This window comes from Thermobia domestica, chromosome 1 (assembly GCF_964235325.1).
Source record: "Thermobia domestica chromosome 1, izTheDome1.hap1.1, whole genome shotgun sequence".
NCBI lineage: Eukaryota > Metazoa > Arthropoda > Insecta > Zygentoma > Lepismatidae > Thermobia > Thermobia domestica.
Window position 1 is genome coordinate 324479581 of NC_137454.1, and position 14093 is coordinate 324493673.

A 14093-nucleotide genomic window follows, 5' to 3' on the forward strand; every position below is an offset into this window, starting at 1 on the left:
GTATGCAGTTGGTGAGAAGCGACAAAGAAAATAGCATAGAAGTTATTTAGGGCTATTTTCACGGAGAAATGTGAGCTAAAGTGTTGTATTAATGTGTCCCAACATTATTAAATATTATTGACCTCCACGCTATTTTAATATATATTTATATCTAAATCCATCCTCGACGAAAAAATATTTTTTCTTTGATTTTAAAGAGCATAAAGCAAACACAATTAAAATGTAATAAATATGTAACAGAATTAATGAAAAATATTGACAGAAAGTGCTTTGCATTTAAGCATATGCCTTTTTTCTAATGTGAACATAAGCAGAAGGTAAAAGAAAATATTATAGGAAACTAATATATTTAAATTTTGTGTAAGTTTTAAATAGTAAAAGGATTATTTAAGATAATATTATTTTCAATCAAAAATACCATAAAATAATATTTTCCATGAAATATTTTAATTTTTGTTCACGATCATGTCTTTACGAAACTAACAGACTCTAAAATCCCTAAAACACAGCTGAATATTCAAGTTTCATAAACCGTTGCCCTACTTCGAAGAACTCATTAACATATATAATGTTAGCTTAAAAATCCGATATTCCTGACTATATTTATTTATTATTTATGATGATTACCTTTATGTTTCTATGAAGTAATATTAGCTGTAAAAATTTGAAACATTTTCTTTAACGGATTTCCGCTATCAGTCTTCCGTAATATTTGAATGTGTGTGTGATCAACTGCGAAAATTTCGATCTGATGATCGTGAATGCGATTTTAACATTCAATGACGTTAATAAACACTAATAGATAGTGGTATAGGTCATGTGTATGTAGGTTTGCCAACGTCCAGGCCGCTGGCTTACAGACTATCGTGAGGTCACCGAAGTGCAGAAATACTGTGTATAGTCAGTTCAGTGCTTCAAGGATGTCTGTTAGGGAAAACCAAAAGGCATTTACCCAGCATCATGAGATCAATTAAGAAACTACTTAGGAAAAAAAAAAATATAGGGAAATGCTAGTCGTGATATGCTGGTAACGTGACCTGGTACTTTAGTTCAAAGCCACAGCTGGTCGGCCGAAGATCTTCGGGGCTTCGTGCCAATATTCTTTATCTAAAATTTAGACAATATTGCATCTCATGATGCAGCTTTACAACCTGCAACCGTATATAAATCAGTGGCGTCGCCTTGTGCAGTTCGCAAGAGCACGTGAACCACCAAATATCGTGCGCTGTTTGTTGCTCCTTAAAATATTTCGTTTCTACTCTTTGCTTGTTTTACCCTTTGTGTATATGCATTCCATCATCACACCACGCTCAAAACAGAGCAGCGAGCGTGATGGACTGCTCTGTGTGCAGTACAGAATGGAAACGCGGGCAGCTGAGGGGAGGAACTGCGGGCTCCTGACGTTCAGATCAAGATTTGAACGAGCATCGTTGACAGCTGTTGTTGACTTATTTCCCGCAATGTGGCGCTTTAAACAGAATCAAAGATAAACTGCGTTGACAGCTGTTGTTGACTAATTTCCAGTATCGTGGCGCTTTAAACAGAATCAAAGAATGAACTGGAATTTAAAATAGAAAAATATAGTAGTAGTATATAACTTATTCTTTCCATAAGCGCCTATTTGAAGAAAATATTGAGGAGGCCCAAATGAATAAATATATCATCATATTCAGTCGTTTTCTATCAACTGCTTGATGAAGGTCCCCTTCTCCCGTAGATCTCGGTTCCCTACCCTGCTGCATCCACTCCCCTGCGAAATTCACAACCTAAGTCAAATTTGCTTAAAGGCATGGGAACTTCACTGCAACTGCATACCACATCCATCTTTACTTTTCTTATCAGTGCTGCCAGAGTGTTGGTTGAAGCTTCAGTGCTCTATCAAAAACACCATTTCGAAAACGGCATTGTCTATCGAATAAGGCTGTTCTAATAACTAGCACGGTCATTGTTCTACAGCATACCAGAAAATCGAAAAATCGGAAAGGGTGCAATCATCGTAACGGCACGGAAATATCAAAATGATGTTCTTAACAAGAGATTATTAAAATTATTAACGACATGACGACTCAAATTTTTTTCCTTCGTAACATGAAAACACTTTAAATAACTATAACTCGACAAGTTTCAAACCAAGATGCGCAGATCGCTGGGGAGCACTTCGTATTCCACTACCCTCCCCACTACTCTTCCATCCACTGATCTGGCCGTGAAAGTACCAGTGATACTAACTCAGCAAACTTATGCTACAACAAATATCACCTGCTAAAATAAATGACAAATATTACCGTGTAGCGTTATACCTACAGTATCGACTCGTAATTCTCATATCAGTGGTCCATTTCATTTAATCCCGCTTTCGAAAATGCGTTGCGGTGGTAGCTCTTCGTATTCTACGGTAGTATATTCTGCGTATGTTCGTTATTAAGCTTTAAAACGAAGAGAAACCAAAAGGCGAATGGCCTAATTTTCTGGATCCCACATTAAAGACTGAACTGACAGCCGAGCCTACTAGAACATTACGATACTGAACCAGGGGCGAATACAGAACGGGGGGCGCACCTTTCTGAAAGGGAAATATTTCTGTCTTACTTCAATGAGACGAGTTGACAAAAGTATTTTTGTCAATATAAGACAACAAATAAGCTGCTTTCAGTCTATTGTTAGTACAAACTATGTCTCAAGTGTTATAATGTTTAATATTTTGCGCCCCCCCCCCATCCTTCTGAGTAAGAATGAATAATTATTCAACTTCCAAGGCCGAAGATACAACTTGTGTATATATATATAAAAAAAAAACTATAACAACATAACTAGTAGAGAAAACTTCGTTCAACGATTTCTTTTATTTCAGCTAGTTCCTCTTCCAGAAGTGCGGATCAAAATATTTGGTATAGTTGCAATTAAAATATTTGATTTAATTATCACCCTAGTTATATGTTCGAGGTCTCAGAGGTCATGTAGGCCCCCTATTGTATTTATGAATATACATTATTTGGCATAATTTGAATGCAATTTGCTTTAAAATCCTCATGTATATACCTTCTGCATCTGAATGCCCCCAACTTTACAGAGAAATCGGCGCCCTTGGGTCGGGCCTAAATGCTAACTCGAGTCGGGCCTCACATTATTAATTCACGGGCCCGGCCTGAGATGAAACCTACATTCACGCATCACATTCAGTACTGGCGTGTTGGCAAAGTAAGAGTGAAATAGGTGCAACAGAAACTGTTGGAAAAGGGCCACGTCTTATTATGGTCCATGCAGGAGGGGAATTTGGGTTTGTTGATAATGCTCTATTATTGTCCAAATCTAAGCAGAAAAAGTGGAGATTATCATGATGAGATGAACAGTAGAAATTTTTCAAAATGGATCGATGAAAAACTACTTCCTAATCTTCCCGAAAACAGCGTTGTTGTCGTTGATAATGCCAGTTATCACAATGTTCAAATCAATAAAAGACTATCTATGTCTTCACTTAAAAGCGACATGATACAGTGGCTATCAGCGACAGACAAACCTATAAACGAAACCGAAATTGAAGCGGAGAATAGAGTAAATGCATTGTGGAGAATGAACAAAAGACAATTTTTCTTAAGAATTCAAAATGTACCTTATGTGAAACAATACGCGATTGACAAGAAATTTATAAACGCGAGGCACACTATAATAAGACTTCCACCTTACCACGCAGACTTAAATCCTATTGAACTTGTGTGTGGGGGGGGGGAAGGGGGAATAAAGAGCAAAGCAAGGCAATGCATTTCCGATTCACTGGATGAAAAGAAAGAATTACTGGGAAAGTTATTTAATGAATATTCACCACAGAAATGGGTAAAATGTTCTGAACACGTGAAAAAAATTGAAGATTCTTACTTTGAAAGAGACGGACTTATGGATGAGCGTGTAGATGAACTGATAACTAGATTTGGTGAAACCGATTCAGACTCAGATTCATCGGCCGATACAGATTCAGATGAGTGGGAGAGTGAAACTGAAGGAGAAATGGAAAATATTTAGAAGGTGATTTCTGTTATCATTTATTTATTTATTTTTCATTAAGATTCATTGCGAACTTTTCCACCTTTTAATTCATATATTACGTTGGTAAGGAATACCCCTAATCCTACTTAATTCATTTAATATTCAAAGAGAAAATATTAAAATGCATTAAAAATTTAGTGCAATCAATATACAGCATTTACACTCAAATGTCGTAGAAAATCCTCAGACCATTCCGCTCCCTCCAGATTGCAACACTGCAAAACATCATCGTCGCGGAGAAGGGAGTGGGGAAATGTAGGATTAGATGCGCAACAACTAGGCTGCAGCGTTCTGTTTACAAACTTTTTCACTTATAGTAGGGACATCGTTCTATAACATACCAGAAAATCGAAAAAATCGGAAGGGGTGCAATCATCGTAACGACACGGAAATATCAAAATAAGGTCCTTAAAGAAGAAATTTTTGGAATTATTAACGAAAGAAAGTATTTGAGTCGTTATACCTTTAATAATTCTAATAACCTCTTGTTTAAGAAAATCATTTTGATATTTCCGTGCCGTTACGATGATCGCACCTCTTTCAATTTTTTGGTATTCTTTAGAGCGATGTCGTTGTTAGTTATTTGAACTATTTCCATTTTGCGGAAGAAAGAATTTGAGACGTTATACCGTTATTGGTTCTACTAATCTCTTGTTTTTAACGCTTACTGTGAAAGATTTGTTCCATTATTATGATTGACTTCTTGTTTATTTTTTTTAAATTTTAAATCGTAGGTTATAGAATGTTATTTATAGTGTATATTTGCTTTTTTATGGCGAAAGAGAGAAGTTAGCCTAATTAAAATAGCATTTGTCTTGGGTGCATTAAAAAATATACTGATGATTGCATATACTGGCAACCTTGCTTATTTCTGTCTTATCCTCGCGCAGACATCTGCTAGAATCACACACACGTGAAAGAATTCTAGAATAGAATTTTCTAAACTGTGAACTACCGAAAAATTATGGGAAGTGGGGGCATAATGACTCCCGGGACAAGATGGTCACCCCGGTATATAGCGGTGATCCACTGGTGATAGAACTGGTGCTACTGCACAAGCCGTAGTTATTGTAGTGTGGCGCGAAGTGTTTAGAAAGGGAGACGTCGCTATCTTCAATAGCGTGTGATATAAGCGGAGAAAACCATTTTCATGGTACGTCAATATAAGGTATGTGGTGAATATTCTACCTGTTGCTGAAAAAAGTTATTACTTGAATAAAACATGGTATACACATAGATAGTGAAAAAGGTTTGGGCATCAATCATGCATGATTTCCTTGTGGAAAATGGTGGATAGCAGATAAATTGGTTTTGAAAGTTACATCGGGATTGGGGCAAAATGGCTCCTTAAAATTGTACAGGGGACCAAAATACCCCGTGTCGAATTGAGCAGAGTACAATATTACCCTGTGAATAGTATGGAGGTCAGTGCTCCCTGTGATCGAGCGTATGTCCTTGTTTTGGCATCTCTTGGCATGTTAGAGACCTAGTCTCGAAATTTTTTGATAGCCCCTCTATTCCACTTTGTATTTTCTTTTCTATTTAATTTTATTTTAGTATTTGTTTTTATTCTTTTCCGCTCATTGTTTTATAGTTGTACAAGCAATTGTTTCATTAACTAGCATTTCCTTACCGAAACAGAACATAATTTTGGTTAATATGTGTATGTTCCAAGGATAGGGCCATTTTACCCAGAGAGGTGGGGTAAAACGGTCATTCACAATAGGTCAATTTGTTTGCCCATACAACTTGTTTGGTAAAACTTTCACACTTTACACCTCTTTACATTTGTAGAAGAAAGAATAAAGAATATTGTACTGCAAAATCATCGACTTTCCATTCATAGCAACGTTGCTAATTCAATTTCAACCTTAAGGTGCCCATTATGCCCCCACCTCCCCTATGTCACGAGACGCCACTGACATAAATTAGCTATACTTTTGCTTCTTTCTTCATTAAATCGACCCTTATTACCTTTAAAAAATATTTCTTATGGGAGGATTGCATGTCGTAGTGCAGATTCACTTTAGGAGAGCTTAACCGTTATGGTTGTAAATACAGAAATAATTCATCACTTTCTTCGCGCCTGCCTACAAAATCATTTTCTCTATATACTAGATACCCTCGCAAGAGGATTCATATCTCCAAGCACGGGTTAGAAGTAGGGAGGGGCACCGAAGGCGTTGCTCGTTTTGGGGCGACTACACATGTTGCAGAGTTTCTGTTTGTTCTTTACCTCTGTTAACTGCGAGCGATTTCGCTTTAAAAAAAAGTTCAACTCAGATGCAATAACGCTATTCTGACCATCGTTTTGATACTCGACAAAGTAATTCATTAATGGCACAAGTCATCACCATCATAAGTATTCTGCCATTGTTGACAGGTTACTTCCCGCAACTGAGAAGCTTCCATGCACCACAGTCTTCAGCTAACCTTTATGTCTTCACGTACGATTTTTCTGTTCTCATAGCGTCCGTCAACTGTAGCATCCTTTTCCCCTTTCCCCTCTTTCTGCCATCACACTCTTTAGCACGGATTTCTTGACATATTTCCTTCTTATCCAATGTCCCAAAACCAGCTTCTCTTTCTTTTTTCAATTACATCTAAAATTGTCCGTTTTTTTCCCATTATTTCTAACAGCTTCTCATTTGTTTCCCGTTCTACCCAGCTAATTCTGTTCATTTTTCTCCACAGTCAGAAGGCTTCTAGTTTTTTTTTTTTTTTTTTTTTTTTTTTTTTTTTTTTTTTTTTTAGCTTCTGCGTAATGTCTATGTTTCCGCTTCATATAGTATAAACTCCACACGAAGCATTTTATGAATCTTTTTCTAAACTCTTTATTAAAGAATCTACAAAATATACTTTCCGTCTTCCTAGATGTTTCTTTCCTCTGGAAATGCTTCTTCACTTTTATTTCACGTTCGCAATTCAGGTCAGCACTAATAATACTACCCAGGTATCAAAAACTAGTTATCTGCTCTACATTTTGCCCTTCTGCTTCTTTATTTAACACTGATCGCTTCATTCCAATAACCATGTCTTTTGTCTTTTTAACGTTTATTTTCATCCCATATTCTTCACGGTCTTTCCTCAAATTTTCTAACGTATTATTAATTTCCTTTTCAGACTGCAACAATAGCTATTTCATCTGCAAACCGTACTCCTAATGAAATACTCCTCTACCTCTACCTCCTACTGAAATACCGATTTCGTTATTTAAGCTCTCCTTCACTATCTCTTATGAGTAGACATTAAATAACGTAGACAAGAGACAATATTCCTATCGAACTCCCCTTTCAATTGCATTCTTCTCTCAAATCTTCTTCCCTGTTGTAACACGTACTTGTTGGTTCATTAAGACTTTCATCAACAATGCCCATTGTAATGTTTTCCATTGTACAATCTTTGCTTTTAGTAGACATAAATCTGATTTAAACTACTCGCTGAGCAAAACAATACGCTTATTGTAAAAATTATTAACGTGTAACAATTTTCGGCAACTATCCACTTGGCTTCATCAGACTCTATGAACCCATAGTGTCTGATGAAGCCAAGTGGATAGTTGCCGAAATTGTTACACGTTAATAATTTTTACAATAAACGTAAAGCAAAACAATACGTTTATTGTAAAAATTATTAAAGTGTAACAATTTCGGCAACTATCCACTTGGCTTCATCAGACTCTATGAACCCATAGTGTCTGATGAAGCCAAGTGGATAGTTGCCGAAATTGTTACACGTTAATAATTTTTACAATAAACGTAAAGCAAAACAATACGTTTATTGTAAAAATTATTAACGTGCAACAATTTCGGCAACTATCCACTTGGCTTCATCAGACTCTATGAACCCATAGTGTCTGATGAAGCCAAGTGGATAGTTGCCGAAATTGTTACACGTTAATAATTTTTACAATAAACGTAAAGCAAAACAATACGTTTATTGTAAAAATTATTAAAGTGTAACAATTTCGGCAACTATCCACTTGGCTTCATCAGACTCTATGAACCCATAGTGTCTGATGAAGCCAAGTGGATAGTTGCCGAAATTGTTACACGTTAATAATTTTTACAATAAACGTAAAGCAAAACAATACGTTTATTGTAAAAATTATTAACGTGCAACAATTTCGGCAACTATCCACTTGGCTTCATCAGACTCTATGAACCCATAGTGTCTGATGAAGCCAAGTGGATAGTTGCCGAAATTGTTACACGTTAATAATTTTTACAATAAACGTAAAGCAAAACAATACGTTTATTGTAAAAATTATTAAAGTGTAACAATTTCGGCAACTATCCACTTGGCTTCATCAGACTCTATGAACCCATAGTGTCTGATGAAGCCAAGTGGATAGTTGCCGAAATTGTTACACGTTAATAATTTTTACAATAAACGTAAAGCAAAACAATACGTTTATTGTAAAAATTATTAACGTGCAACAATTTCGGCAACTATCCACTTGGCTTCATCAGACTCTATGAACCCATAGTGTCTGATGAAGCCAAGTGGATAGTTGCCGAAATTGTTACACGTTAATAATTTTTACAATAAGCGTATTGTTTTGCTCAGCGAGTAGTTTAAATCAGATTTAAAACAACGCCCAGTTCACCTTGTGAGAACCTTTTCAAGATCAACAAATACAATATAAACCTCCTCCCCTTTTTCTATAAATCTTTCATCGATTACCCTTAATACCTCAATCTCTTGTATCTCTTGTTCCCTTACCTCTTTTAAAACCGAATTGTTCCTCATCAACTTTTATATTTGTTCTGCTCTGTATACGACCTTCTGCTCTGTATTCGAAGCATAATTTTTGCTACATGCGATATTAGACTAATAGTTCTGTAATCTTAACACTCTCTGAGTTCGATTTCTTAGCCAGCAACATCATGATAGCCTTCAGAAAATCGTTTGGCCACTCTCTTGTTTCATATGTTTCATTGCAGAGTCGGAACATTGATAATGTGTTCAATATTTATTACAACCTGCACGATACTTCTGGAACCAAACGAGTTATTGTGCTGTTATTCACTGCTCCTTTCTCTTTAATATGACAAATGTTTTGGGTTGTTGCCGCATAGTTATACCCAAGTTCTAACTCTTAAAGTAACAACGTATCAGATGTTGTTAAGAAATTATCATCATTATCACTAAAAACTTACTGAAGTTGCTGACGGAGTGACGGCTTCTGTGTTAAATGCTGACGGAGTGACCGCTTGGAACACTGTCTCTTGGATCAGTTTGACCTTATACTTATTGATTCTTCCTTATTTGTGAGTGCAGAATCTGAACAATTCTTTCTTGTTCTTCCCTCCCATATTCTTAATGAATTCAATTGGTGTATTTCAAACTCATCCCGAAGAATATTAAACCCTTTATAATTCTCGTGTACTTCATTTTCAACATCTAGACCATGCGGTCTATCGTTAAACTCATACAAGTCTTCTATATATTATTTATTTCATTTTCCGCCGTAAGAACTTAGCGTTCATGGCTTCGTCAAGAGATACAGTTACTATTACAAGTTATAATAATGATAATTGCAAGAGATACGCTACAATTAGTAATACAATTATTAAAAAAATAATATATAATAATACAATATATAAAGTAATAATACAAAATATATACGTAACAATAAAACAAACTAAAAGTGTATTTTTAGAGAAAATATAAATTTACCTTGTTTTATATATTTTAAAATTCAAATAAATCTTAATATTTACATTATAAAGAAAGATCACAGTGAAGATATTCATCTAAACCATAGAAAAGATGTTTGAGTAACAGTAACTTGAGGTGTCTTTTAAACTGCAAGTTTGGCATTCGTTTGACACGATCTGGTAATTTATTATAAAGTTTTATTCCTATGTGGTGTAACGAATTTTGAGTTCTTGTTAGACGGAAATTTTGGATATGAATATGATTGGTTGTTCTTGTGTTGTATTGGTGTAGGTCCGAGTTGAGTTGAAAGTTTCTTTTATTCATATGTATGAATGATGTTGTTTCTAGAATGTATATACACGGCAATGGTAATATTTTAAGTTTCTGAAACAGTGGTCTACTTGGTGTATGAAACGGGACTGATAACATTATTCGTAACATTTTCTTCTGCATAGTAAACACTTTCTTTGCATAACAGGTATTACCTCAGAAAATGATTCCATACGATAGAATTGACTGAATCAATCCGAAATAAATTGTTTTCAATGTTTCTGTAGTTAGAATCTTACTAACTTTACGTATAAGATATATTTTCGCGCTTAGTTTCCTCAACAAATCATTCACGTGATCGTCCCATGTTAACTTAGAGTCTAATTTTATCCCTAAAAATTTACAAGTGTCAGATACCTGTATGAGTTCCCCGTCTATACGTATTTGATGTATATTTAGAGAGTTCAGTTTTCCTTCATTGAAACTCATTATAGTTGTTTTCGCTGTATTTAAGTTAAGTTGGTTTGCTTTTATCCATTCTGTAATTTTATCTGTCGTGTTCTTAAATATGATTTCCTCGGAGCAAATGTTATTTTGAATTTCAACTAAAATATTTGTATCATCCGCAAAAAGTACGCTTTTGTTTGGAATTATATAATCAGGAAGATCGTTAATGTATATAAGGAAAAGTATAGGACCTAATATTGATCCTTGTGGAACTCCGTGCCTAATGTGTCTTACCTCTGACTTAGTTGGACCTATTTCTACATATTGCATGCGGTTAGTCAAATAGGAGTGGAACCATAAATTAGCATGACCTCTAATACCATAACTACGCAATTTATTCAATAAAATTTTGTGATTAACAAGGTCAAAGGCTTTTGTGAGATCCAGAAAAATTCCATATTTCTTATTTCTTCTCTCTCTCGCTTTATATATCACTTAGGAAAGCAACTACAGCATTGTTAATTGATTTGCACTTCCTAAACCCGAATTGGCTCTTCGTGAAGATATTATTCTTTTCCAAAAAGGGCACCAATCTGTTATACATAACTTTTTCTAAAATTTTGGAGAAAACAGATAGAATAGAGATAGGACGATAATTTCCTGGGTCAGTAGTTGATCCTTTTTTGTGTATAGGTCTTATTTTTGCAAGTTTAAGATCTTCTGGAAATGTTCCCGTTTCAATAGAGGAATTGCATATATCAGTCAACGGTATAAGAAAATATTCGGCACACATTTTAAGCAAGTAATAAGGAATATCGTCGGGCCCAGAAGATTTTTTCGTCTTCATTTTTTTAATAATCGATCTTATTTCTAACTCTGTGGTAGGTATTAAGTATATAGATACAGAATTACTAGATAATTTTATGTTGTTAGTCTTTTCAGACTCAGAATTTGAGTATGTTTTCGCAACGTTGGCAAAAAATCATTAAGTAGGTTTGCAATATGTTGTTTATTTGTTATTTCTCGGCCATGCTGTATTATTTTTTTAATTTCTATTTTTTGCGCTTTTGATGCGGTTGATTGTTCATTTACTACTTGCCATAGTGTTTTGTTCTTGTTATCAGATTTATATTTGATGTGTGCATTTTCTTTGCTTCTTTTATTACTCCTTTAAGAATACTTCTATATTTATTAAAATATTCTTTTAGTTTCCTATTATTCGTCCTTTTCACAATTGTATGTAGTTGTTTCTTTCTCATGCAGGAATTAATTATGCCTCGTGTTATCCAGTTGCATCTAGTTTTGTGAGAATATACCTTTATCTTTTTAAGTGGAAAGGCTATTTCGAAATAGTGCCTAACTGTATTAATGAACTGTCTGTATTTACTGTTTACGCCATTTTCTAGTAATGTGTCCGTCCAGTCTTCCTTGCTAAGAAGATATTGAAAGTACTCCACGTTCATTTCATGAAAGTTTCTTGCCCACTTACATTCTTTTCTATCAATTTTCCGATCTTGGGGTTGAAGTGTTATGTTTATTTGAACTGCATTATGGTCGGAGAGTGATGTGTTAAGATTATTTGCTTTAAAGGAAGTAGTTTCATTATCTATTATAATTTGATCTATACAAGATTCTCAGTTTTCTGTAATGCGGGTTGGAGTGTTTATAGTGTGTTGTAGGCCGAAGGATTGCAAAGTGTTTGATAATAATGTTAAGTGATTTGATGGTGTCAGGAAATCAATTTATCTTCCTAAGATTTCACTCCTCTCGTTTACTATCTTCCTGTTCTTATTTTCCACTGTCATTGTAATACCCCTTTGTTTCCTCTGCAGTGTCATTAATTTTATTTCCTTGTACATTTTCTCATATTTTCCCTTTCTTTCTAATTCTTCTATGACCTCTCATTTTCTTTTGTTAACCTCTTCCCTTGCTCTGTCTGTTTGTCTTTATAACAATTTAACTTCTTGCACATCTTTCTGCCTTCTTCAGCATCAACCTGTTTCCACGACCTTCTTTTACTCATTTTCTGCAATACCTATGCTGTAACTCATGTTTCTTATCCGTTTTCGGTTCACAGTAATTACTTTTTATGTAGCCTGCTATATGCAAAGTTAAATATTCTCCCACCGTCTGTTACTACTTGTGCCCAGTGGTGGGTCAAGAGCTCTGAAAGAGCCAAGTCACTTCGGCACTGGCAGTGAAACCGGGTTTCCCTTTCCCACACAATGATTTTTCCACTTTGAAGACATTCTTTAAATTCTGTTGTAAGGTACAAATATTACAGAAAAAGAAAATACAAATTTGACATTGCATCATAATATATTCAGTAGTCTTACATATAGAATTATTGAGCTAGCCCGACTGGACTGGGACTCCAACCCGTGATCTTCGGCATATTGTGCCAATGCCATTGGCGTAACTAGGATCTTTTCCTAGGGGGGTCCACGGCCCCGTAGTTCTGAAAATTGGAAGAATCTTTTAGAAGACCTTGTTATAATGTTTATATACAGATGGTGATCAGAAAAATGGAAACACCTGAACGAAATTGCAACTTACCAGATTAATATGGTGTGATCCGAAAGTGGGAGTACCCCTAATTGGTGTTTTCTGACGGTTTTCTGGACATTCTTACCTGGAGATGCTTAATGAGTGGTTGGTGCGTCAATTGGAAGAAAATAGTATCAAAGACACTGTTGTGATACAGCAGGATAGAGCAACAGCACACTTCGCGATTCACGTGCGCAATTACTTGAATCAGACGTTTCCTGGCCGCTGGATTGGAAGAGGTTGTACATCTTCACCAGCTCCCTTTGCCTGGTCTCCAAGAAGTCCCGATCTGACGACACCAGACAATGCTCTCTGGGGTTTCATAAAGCAACAAGTAAGAAACACTCGATATCACACAACGCAGGAATTAGGAGCAGCTGCAGAACACGCCTTCATCCTCGTGACTCTGGAGTATCTCCGCAAAATATCTGCGAGAACTTGGCGCAGAATTCAGCTGTGTTACGACATGGATGGTGATCATACCGATGTTTATGACTTAAGACTTCAAGGTAACTATGTACAGACATTCTACCATAACTAACGCTATACTGTTGAAACTAAAGGGGGTTTCTCACACTTCCGGACCACCCTTTCCTTCTGAGTCCCCCTTACCCCGCATTATCATCTCTTCAAGTTATTTAGTTCTAACACGACACTGACATATAACATTTCAATGAAAATCTATTACATCAGAAACTTGCTTAAAATTGTATAGGTCTATTTCCTATATTCTGTTGCTACTAAATAACTACCTAAAGTCTACTCCAATTATGAAAACTCATAATTTTCTATTACTGTTTTACTCGTGCAATCAAGTGTAAAATCTTTTCATTTTCAGTTTTACCATAAATCGTTGTCGTTGCTAGTGTTGCAGCTTAATTACACGGTCACTTTTCAAATCCCTGTCACATTTACTAGCCCGCTATGTCCATAATCCATATACGAAAACGCTAAAATGAGAAATTTGAACACAGTTGATCACCTAAAACCACACATCCAAAATGAAAATTATTCATATATATATTTCGGGGGGCTTTGCTAACTTCATTCTTGGAAATGTGAACATTCTACATGATATTTCATTCACTTTACAATATTTTATTTGAATAAACATAAAATTTCGG

At 35.4% G+C, this 14093-nt stretch overlaps 1 protein-coding gene across 5 annotated transcripts in view; it reads left to right on the forward strand.

Annotated features, from left to right (window-relative positions):
• Nucleotides 1-285: 285 nt before the first annotated feature.
• LOC145662974 (cAMP and cAMP-inhibited cGMP 3',5'-cyclic phosphodiesterase 10A-like) overlaps nucleotides 286-14093 on the forward strand; it is a 140867-nt gene continuing 127059 nt past the window's right edge. For 3 of the 5 annotated variants that reach the window (XM_081729061.1, XM_081729088.1, XM_081729096.1), the window contains exon 1: nucleotides 300-360. The gene's annotated coding sequence lies outside the window, so the exon portion shown is untranslated. Of the gene's footprint in view, nucleotides 361-394; nucleotides 571-14093 lie in introns of those variants that run through there. The other 2 variants (XM_081729079.1, XM_081729071.1) reach the window with 2 other exon arrangements.